The sequence below is a fragment of the Solanum pennellii genome, chromosome 8 (genome assembly GCF_001406875.1).
Source record: "Solanum pennellii chromosome 8, SPENNV200".
Taxonomy (NCBI): Eukaryota; Viridiplantae; Streptophyta; class Magnoliopsida; order Solanales; family Solanaceae; genus Solanum; species Solanum pennellii.
In genome coordinates, this window is record NC_028644.1 from 4,443,260 (window position 1) to 4,454,372 (window position 11,113).

Consider the following 11,113-nt stretch of genomic DNA (forward strand, 5'->3'; position numbering starts at 1 on the left):
ATACATGTTTGTTTGGATGATTTCCAAGATATTGCTCCTCCACCAATAGTAAAAACGTATCCACTTGTGAATTTTGTTTCAGTTGACACAGTAATCCAATTTGCATCACTATATCCTTCAAGAACGGCTGAATATTTGTTGTAATGTAAAGCATAGTTTTGAGTGTCATCTAAGTATCCCAAAACTCTCTTCATTGCCAACCAATGACATTGATTAGGATTACTTGTGTATCGACTCAGTTTACTGATAGCGTAAGCTATGTCTGGTCGTGTACAATTCATGACATACATTAAGCTTTCCAATATGCTAGCATAGTCCAATTGAGACTGACTTTCACCTTTATTCTTTGCATGATGAAGGTTTACATCAATTGAAGTCTTTGCTCTTTTAAAATTCAAAAATTTGAATTTTTCAAGTATCTTTTGAATATATGAGTTTGAGACAATGCTAGACCGTTAGGAGTTTTAAGAATTTTAATTCCTAATATCACATCAACAACTCCTAAATCTGTCATATCAAACTTACTAGCGAGCATACGCTTTGTAGCTTTTATATTAGCAATGTTTTTGCTCATTATAAGCATGTCATCTACATATAGGCATAAAATGACTTCCTGATTTGGAGTATCTTTAATGTAAACATATTTATCACATTCATTGATCTTAAATCCATTTGACAACGTGGTTTGATAAAACTTTGCATGCCATTATTTTGGTGCTTGTTTTAGTCCATAAAGTGACTTAGTAAGTTTCCACACTTTCTTTTCTTTACCAGGAACTACAAAACCCTCAGGCTGTTCTATGTAAATTTCTTCTTCCAGCTCTCCATTTAGGAAGACTGTTTTCACATCCATTTGATGAATTTCAAGACCGTATACTGCAGCTAGTGCAGTTAACATCCGAATTGATGTAATCCTAGTCACTGGCGAGTATGTGTCAAAATAATCAAGACCTTCTTTTTGTCTAAAACATTTGACAACAAGTCTTGCTTTATATTTGTCGATAGTTCCATCATCTTTCATCTTCCTTTTAAAGATCCATTTTAAACACAAGGGTTTGTTCCCTGGAGGAAGATCAACCAACTCCCAAGTATGATTGCTTAAGATTGATTCAATTTCACTATTAAAAGCCTCCTTCCAAGAGGTTAAGTCGCTAGACAACATTGCTTCCTTGAATGTTTGAGGCTCACTTTCAAGAAGAAATGTTACAAAATCATATCCAAATAAAGTAGATGTCCTATGACGTTTACTGCGTCTTGGACTTTCTTCGTTGGGTTCATTCTCTTTTGGTTCTTCTCTGGGTTGTTTAGACCCCCCACTAGATGACTCAAGTCTAGTTTTATACGGATAGATATGTTCAAAAAATTCAGCAATATCTGATTCCATTACTGTATTATCATGAATATTCGGATGTTCGGACTTATGAACCAAAAATCGACATGCCTTATTGTTTGTGGCATATCCAATGAATACACAATCCACAGTCTTAGGCCCTATTTTTACCCTCTTAGGTATAGGAACTTGGATTTTGGCTAGACACCCCCACACTTTGAAATATTTCAAGTTGGGTTTTCTACCTTTCCATTTCTCATATGGAATTACATTTGTCTTTGAGTGAGGCACTTTGTTAAGTATTTGATTTGCTGTAAGGATAGCTTCCCCCCACAAGTTCTGTGGTAAACCTGAACTTATAAGTAATGCATTCATCATTTCTTTTAAAGTTAGATTTTTCCTTTATGCAATTCCATTAGACTGAGGAGTGTAGGGAGCAGTCGTTTGATGGATTATTCCATTTTCTAAACATATTTCTGCAAATGGAGATTCATATTCTCCACCTCTATCACTTCTGATCATTTTGATCTTTTTATCTAACTGATTTTCAACTTCAGTTTTATATTGCCTAAATGCATCTATTGCTTCATCCTTTCCATTTAGCAAATAGACATAACAATATCTAGTGCAATCGTCAATAAAAGTTATGAAATGCTTTTTCCCACCACGTGATGGTGTTGACTTCATGTCAGATTTATCAGTGTGAATCAATTCTAAAGGATTTAAATTCCTTTCAACAGATTTATAAGGATGCTTAGCATACTTAGATTCAACGCAAATTTGACATTTTGATTTATTGCACTCAAATTTTGACAAAATATTTAAGTTAATCAGTTTTAGCAAGATTTTGTTATTAACGTGTCCCAAACGTTCATGCCATAAACATTTAGACTCAAGCAAGTAAGAAGAAGCAAAATCTTTATTCATATCTACTGCAATTACATTGAGTTTGAAAAGGTCATCACTATGGTAGCCCTTTCCTACATACATATCATTCTTGCTTACTACTACTTTATCAGAAACAAATACACATTTGAATCCATTCTTGGTCAGAACTGGAATTGAAACAAAATTCTTTCTCAATTCTGGAACATATGAGACCCTATTCAAAGTCACCACCTTGCCTGATGTCATCTTTAATAGGACTTTGTCAGTTCCTTCCACCTTTGCAACAGCGGAGTTTGCCATAAAAAACTTCTCATCTGTAGGTGCTGGAGTATATGATGAAAATAATTCTTTGTTGGGACAAACATGGCATGAGGCACCAGAATCTATCCACTATTCTCTTGGATTTCTAACCAAGTTACATTTTAAAAGCATTGCACAGAGATCGTCCATTTCTCCTTTGGATCCAACCAAGTTTGCTTGATCCTTCTTTTTCTTGTCCTTCTTAGGACCCCGGCATTCATTAGCCCTATGACCATGTTTACCACAGTTGAAGCAGTTTCCATTGAATTTCTTCTTAGGAGGATTGCTTTTTGGACCAGATGCTTTCTTTCTTTTCTTTAATTTTGTGGGATCTTCTTCAACAAAATTTACTCCAGATATTGCTGAATTACCACGTGACCTCTTTTCTGCAGCCTTATTATCTTCTTCGATTCTCAACCTTACTATGAGATCTTCAACAGTCATCTCCTTGCGTTTATGTTTCAAGTAGTTTTTGAAGTCCTTCCACAATGGAGGTAACTTTTCAATAATTGCAGCTATTTGAAAGGCATCATTCACAATCAATTCTTCATTAAAGATTATGTGAGTATTAAGGAAAAACATAATATTTCTAACATAGGCATTAAATAAATTTATACCTTCAGCGAGGAGATCATGGATTATGACCTGCAGTTCTTAAACTTGGGTGACAACGGTCTTACTGTCTATCATCTTATAGTCCAGAAATTTTGCCACAATGAATTTCTTCATTCCGGCATCTTCTGTTTTGTACTTCTTTTCTAAAGCATCCCAGAGTTCTTTTGAGGTTTTGACATTGCTGTACACATTGTACAGATCATCTTGCAGACCACTCAGAATATAATTTTTACACAAAAAATCTGAGTGTGTCCATGCTTCTGTTACCAAGAATCGTTCATCAGGCGGAGTTTCATCTGACATAACAGGAACATTCTCATTAATGAACTTCTGTAGACTCAACGTAGTGAGATAGAAGAACATCTTCTGCTGCCATCTCTTAAAGTCGACTCCAGAAAATTTTGCAGGTTTCTCAGTCGGCGCTAAGGCAGCATTTGAACAATTATGTGCAACCGATGTTGTTGCAGCACTTACTGTTCCAGCATTTGTTTGACTTGAATTAGTCTTTTTTTTTTCTGTCAAAAATGGCAGATAATTTTAGTATTTGAAATACTAACGGTAAAGAACAAATCTTTACACATATTGTTTCTGATTTAACGATAAAGTTTTTATGTTCTTTTAATCGTTAATCGAATGAATTTTTAAAAATTCAAGCAGAGTAGAAAACCATAAAGGTTTTAATCTCCAGAAACCTCAAATACAGAAACTTATTAAATTTCTTAAGATTGTTATTTAACCTGTATTATAAGGTTAGCCTAAAAAGACAGAAACAGAATAAGATGAAACAGAAAATACATAAAATACAAGAAGTAATCCGAGTCCACAGAAACTACTGTGTGTCCTTAAGAAATTTAATCCCCTCACTGTACCCAAGGTTATGGATTAATTTCTCCCAAGATAAAACGGATTAAACATGCTAAAGAAATAGCGGTACCTCAAATTTCTTAACTTCAGCGAACTTCAGAACAGCAACAACTCACACAGACTCAGTCGATCGACACTTTGATTTATTTGAGAGAAAAATATATGCAGAGAAGGAAAATTTCAGTGTTTGAAAAAACGAAAATTGACTTCCTTTTATAGTCATTTTTCAGCAACGAACGTGTCTGTTCAGAGAAATCTGTTCAGACCCATTTTATCTAGAAAGTTGTGTTTTTTGAAAAAAATAACAACTTTTCAGAAAAATGTGTCTGTTAGGAAACTAACGGCTTTTCGGAAAGTAACGACTTTTCGGAAAGAGTAACAACTTTTCAGAATGTTACCGTTACCCGCAAATTTATAAGAGATAATATTAACAGGATTTATTTGATTTAACAAAAACTGATTAAATAAATTTTGTCCAAAAAATTTATCAATCAATCACATCATTTGCCAAATCAAATCCAAAGCCGAAGCTGAGCAAGCGACGACGGCGACGGCGCGAGGAGGAATCTTCTTCTTAGCTCTTTAAGAAGTAATGGAAGTGTTTCCTTATATAAGGACAACCATTTCCCTTTCTTTTACCGATATGGGAGAAATGACTTTTCATTTGCACTTTGCAAATGACTTTTCATTTCCCTCCAAAATAGTTCCCTCACTTTTCATATTCTCTCTTTTCTTTTCCCATTTACACTTGCTAAACCCAACAGGTTCGTGCTCTGTTTCTTCAATGTCAATCATCTGCAGGAAAATATAGCCAGATGGGCTATTTCACTAGCAGCATCCAAAATGCCTATACGAACTCAATTTCAGAGGTCCACTAGAGATCAGAAATTGTTGAAGAAATAATAAGATCTTTCTTTTGTCCCTTCCAGGCGATCGGAAAAGAAAGAAATGGTTAATATATTCAAGATAATTACGTATTTACAAAATACCGTCTCAATTCATCCTATTTCATCAGATCCGGGAATGTGATATGGTTCCGAAGGATGAACCGCATATGGACAGTTCCAATAAGATTTCATTCTTGAAAAAAAATCCATTTTTGATTTATTTTATCTATTCCATGACCGGAACAGGGGAGGATACACGTTACACTACGATTTTGCATCAGAAGAGAGATTTCAAGAAATGGCAGATCTATTCACTCTATCAATAACCGAGCCGGATTTGGTGTATCATAAGGGATTTGCCTTTTCTATTGATTCCTGCGGATTGGATCAAAAACAATTCTTGAATGAGGCCAGGGATGAATCGAAAAAGAAATCTTTATTGGTTCTACCTCCTATTTTTTATGAAGAGAATGAATCTATTTATCGAAGGATCAGAAAAAAATGGGTCAGGATCTCCTGCGGGAATGATTTGGAAGATCCAAAACCAAAAATAGTGGTATTTGCTAGCAACAACATAATGGAGGCAGTCACTCAATATAGATTGATCCGAAATCTGATTCAAATCCAATATAGTACCTATGGGTACATAAGAAATGTATTGAATCGATTCTTTTTAATGAATAGATCCGATCGCAACTTCGAATATGGAATTCAAAGGGATCAAATAGGAAAGGATACTCTGAATCATAGAACTATAATGAAATATACGATCAACCAATATTTATCGAATTTGAAAAAGAGTCAGAAGAAATGGTTCGAGCCTCTTATTTTAATTTCTCGAACCGAGAGATCCATGAATCGGGATCCTGATGCATATAGATACAAATGGTCCAATGGGAGCAAGAGTTTCCAGGAACATTTGGAACAGTCCGTTTCGAAGCAGAAGAGCCGGTTGTACCCAGTCTGAAACCAAGTGGATTTATTTTTTGTCCCATAATCCCCCGCTATTATACATATCACGATACGTCATAGCTGTAGATTTTTTTTCCATCTCACACTTGGGCAAAAACGACTCTCCAGTGGTTCCATTCCTTCTTACTGTACTTCTGGGCCAACTCAACCCGAATGGGAAGAATAGGGTCAGCCAAACTACGGTCCACTTTGTACGTTTGTTGAACATACCCCTCAAGCATTTTAGAAAAGGGAAGGGAACTTCTCACTCCAAGGGAGGCGGGAAGCTACCACTTCTAGAATGGAAATTTCTCCTTTACTTTTTTAGAGTGTATCGCTATTTTGAATTTTTAAAAAAACTTTAATGATGAAGTAATCGGAATGACAAGTGGTTATGATTGCGGAAAGTGGAGAGAGTCGGGACCATGGTTACCTTTTGAATCAAAGTAGCGACAACCCGAGTATTAAGACTATAGGGAGAAAAACAAAGTTCCGTAGAAACTAATGGTTAATTTCTGAACAAGAAACAATAATACCAATACAAGTATATATACAATGATTTAATTAGTATCAATTAAGCAAAATTATCAACATTAACGATACCAATACAATATATGATATTAATTTAATATATATTAAGCGAATTAGTTAAGAATATATGTACAATCATTTAATGGCATATAAATACAAAAAGATATATATAATTATTTATTACTCTTAAGTATTTGCTTAATTTCCCCCTAAAGTATAGTCAGAATATAAGGTTCATAGTCCATACAAAGAAAGATGATAATGATTTTTGCATGATTAATTAAACCACCTCTCCTTGTCCACTTATGGCAACAAAAAACAGGGAGCTGCACCCTTGTTATAAGACAAATAATTAAAAAAAATTAATCTTTTTATTTATAGTGTATTATTGTTTGATTAGTAAAATAAGATATAATTTCAAAGCATTTAGATATAATTTAGACACATACTATGACACCAGACATCACCCTTTAAAATTTAAGATGTACTCAAATCTCTGTTCCGACCCCAAACACGGAACATGACTTTGACATGAGACATAATCCTGGCCTTGATCACAATTTGGGAACTGATTCATATTTTAAAATTTCAGAGTTCCAAACCCGAGTAGGACCTAACCTTGACTTGAGTTGGGGTCGGGTTGGGGTCATGTCCCTAGGCAGTGGCGGATTCAAAATTTTGTGATAGTGGGTGCTTAAGAAAACAACCTTTGCTCTAAGGGGGATTCGATTCCTTTCCCGCTGAAACTATAGGCCTTCAACACCCACTACAACAAAAATAACCTTTAAAGACAATAAATACACATTAACAAAAAATGATAAATGTTTACCAGCATCAGTTAACTGTCATTTAATCCAGTGTCGCTATAGGCTTAGGACATTTACAAAGAATATTAAAAATATGTTTTAGTGTCAATTAAGTAATTGTCGTTAATTGGTTGCCGCTAAAAATTATTTTTTATGTAGTGATCCACTCTTAACCAACGCACCACAACAGACTGATATGTTGTGGGTGGTTACTAGCTCTGGGGGTGGGCATGGTATGGTACGGTATAATATTTGAAAGTTTTGATACCGTAATTTTGATATTCGATTTTTGAAACATTATACTATTACATACCAATTTAATTTTGTATGGTTCAGTATACTGAAGTTCAATTTCAATATTTGACGGTATGGTTAATCAGTAATCATAGTTTTTTAATTTCAAATAATATATACTCGTATAATAGAGTAATATGATTTCAACAATTAAAAAAAGGTTTCAATTGTATCAGACTAGCACATTACACATGTAGAAATCTATATGCAAAATAAAGTACAAACAACTCATGTTGTTTTCTCAATTACAATTCAAATACAATTCATTCCGTGTGTATGTGTGTGCGTGTGGGTGTGTGCGTTTGCACGTTTGTGCACGTGTGTGTGCGGGTGTGCATTTGCGCGTTTGTGCAAGTGTGTGTGTGCGGGCGGACGTGTGCGTGTGCGTGTATGCGCGTGTGTGTGCGTGTGCGTATGTGTGTGCGTGTTTGTGCGCGCACAAAAGTCAAAAGTAAATTTATATGATGACAATTATATGATAATAAGTACTATTAAAATAAATGTATATAAATGTATATACTGAAAAGGGACTAAAATACCCTTGAAGTATTGGAAATGGTACAAAAATACCCTCCATCCACCTATTGGCTCCAAAATGTCTCCATCTATTGGCTCCAAAATACCCTTGTCATCCACCTTTGGGTTCAGAATTGACCACTTATTTAACAATTTTAAATTTAAACTATTTAATTATTTTATAAAATACTTGGCGCTCAACTATTGGTTATGATTTAATTTATTAATATATTTATAAACAAACCCACTACCCACCCAATTAATAAACAAATTCTAATATAAAAATTCCCTAAACAATACTAAAACACGACGAAATTAGAGATTCCTAAAAATCACATCCAAAATTATTCGAGTCCGAATTGAAGCCCCAATTAAATTTAAGTTGAGCCGCTTATTTAGGAGGTCACTTTCACTAGGATTCTCTTTCAAGCTTGACTTCAAATTTATGATTAAATGTAAAGAAGTAGTACATCCCGAATAATTTATGTACTTTTTTAAAATATAATTTTTAAAAATATTTATGATTTGTTTTAAATATTAAAACGTTGATATATTATTCTTTAAAAAAAATTATCTATTAAGTAACATCACATAATTGAGACGAAGGAAAAACTAAGATAAACATAGTCAGACTTTTAAGTTTATCGATAATTTTTATTTAGACACTTCAATTATAATATTTTTTGAATGAGGACTTGGATGTATATATGATAATGTACTTCTATGCACATTTAAACTTTTAGAAACACTCATTGGCAGTNGGGGGGGGGGGGGGTATTAATTGGTGGGGTTCAATTATTAATGGGTGGGTAGTGGATTTGTTTATAAATAATATTAATAAGTTAAATTATAACAAATAGTTGAGCGCCACATATTTTAAAAAATATTCAAATAGTTTAAATTTAAAACCATTATATAAGTAGTCAATTTTAAACCAAAAGGTGGATAACAAGGTACTTTGGAGCCAATAGATAGTTAAGAAGGGTATTTTGGAGCCAATAGGTGGATAGAGGATAGTTTTGTACCATTTCTAAAACTTCACGGGTCTTTTAGGCCCTTTTGCGATGTATATAATATCAAAATCGTGCTACTGAAATCTCGGTATGCTATCGTAATCCGATATNAAAAAATAATTTATGTTTAACTAATTCATTTGATTAGTGTTCTTTATAAGCAAATTGTATTTGGCTAATTTTTTACAAAAAATGCATTTGAGAGTCAAATTTCCGATTAAAGGCAAGTAACAATGTACTATTAATATTAAGATTATTTTACAGAGAGACGAGTTTAAACATCTATTACAAAAAATTAAATCAAATTTTTATTTTTGTTAAATTAAAATGTTCATATTCAATTTTTGAATCAATAATATATATATATATACAATTTACATCTCGGTCAATGGGTGTTTGAGCACTCACAATTTAATATGCAGGTCTGCCCCTTTTCCTAGGTATGGGTCTGGAGTCAGTTCCTAGATCAATATTACGGTCTAATTCAGATTTTGGGTTGAGATTACGATCGAGGGTTGGGCGTCCTTACTAATGACGGGGATCAGTTGGAGTTTCAAGTTGGGGTTAGGAGACAAATCCTAGGTCAGGGTTAGGAGACATGTCGAGTGGTCAAGATCAAGGTTGGGTCTTGAGTCTAGGTCAAGAGTTAGGTTTCGAGTTAATATTCAGATCTTGAGTTGGGTCTCAAATTAGTGTTGGTGTGGGAAATCAGGTCCCAAAGTTAGGGTAGGTGTCTTAACCTAGGATGGGGTTGGTAGTAGGTCAAAATCATGTCCTAGGTCTAGGTTAAGTCAAGTTTCGAGTCAAGATCAAGTCGAGAGGTTGGTCATGACTTATGGTCGGGTTTGTGTTGCATGGCGATCAAAGTTGGTCTTGGTTAGGGGTTGAGTCCCTAGACGGAGTTGAGAGTCTTGTGTTGGGGTTGGAGATACTAAATTTTCGATCAATATTATAATTCAAGTCCAGTTCAGGCCTAGGAATATGGCTTAGTCAGGTCAAGAGTCGAATCTTAGGGATGAGATTTTGGTCCTACCTTGGGGTTGAAAGTGATTGGGTCCCAATTTAGTATTGGGTCTCGAGTTGGGATTGGGAGTTTGGTATCGGTTGGATTCCATATCAAGGTAGGAGTTTGCTCCTAGGTCAGGGTTAGGAGCAGGTCTCTCGAGACAGGGTGGGGTCCCAAATTGGGGTTGAGAGTCAAGTCTCGGTCGGGGTGAAAAAATGAGATCTCAGATTAGAGTCGGATGGTAAGATTAAAGAAAGTTTTGAGTTAGACTTAAGTCATCGACGGCCCCTTAAAGTTTCCGCATAATTCACTTAGACACCTTTACTAGTACCTATTAAACACTTTTACCTATTCAAAATTATTCATATTAGTTATTTTTTGATACTCAGCAAAAATATGAAGAGTGTGTCATACACTTGAGCTGATATGACAAAATAACTAATTAAAAATGACATGTGGCACTGGGACCCCAAAATTATATTTAAAAAATTATTTAAAAATAATTTCAAATACATTTCATATCCATTTTTTAAAAAAAAATAAATGAAAATGTCAACCTATTCTAAGAACCACACCCCAACCCCAAACCCCTTACATATTTATCTTCCTCCCGAAACATAATTTTTCTTAAATCACAAAACCTCCATTTCCAACTTCATCTTATTTCCAAAACACATTCTTTCTCAAATCAGAAAACCTAATTTCTTTTCAAATAACTTGAAGGTAAACTTTTTTAAAAAAAAGATATATTTTCATACTAAGAGTGAAGAAGATTCATTTCTACATCGATGACAAAAAATTTGATAGCTCAAAAACTAATACTTTCAAATTTTGAAATATCATTTTAAATAAATTTAATGGGTTTATATTTGAATTTGAGTAAAACTATCTATTCGAAGATTGTGATAAAAAAAATATCGGCTAACTTTTTTATATGGGAAATCATTTATCTTCTTTCTTCTTCTTCATATTTGTTCCATTATTTTTATGAGATTTGCAACAAATCAAACAAAAGAAAGTCTTTCTTTCAATTCGAGTTGTATTTATTCGTAGTTGATTTTCATTTATCTTCATATTTGTAAGAAATAATTTATATATATATATATATATAT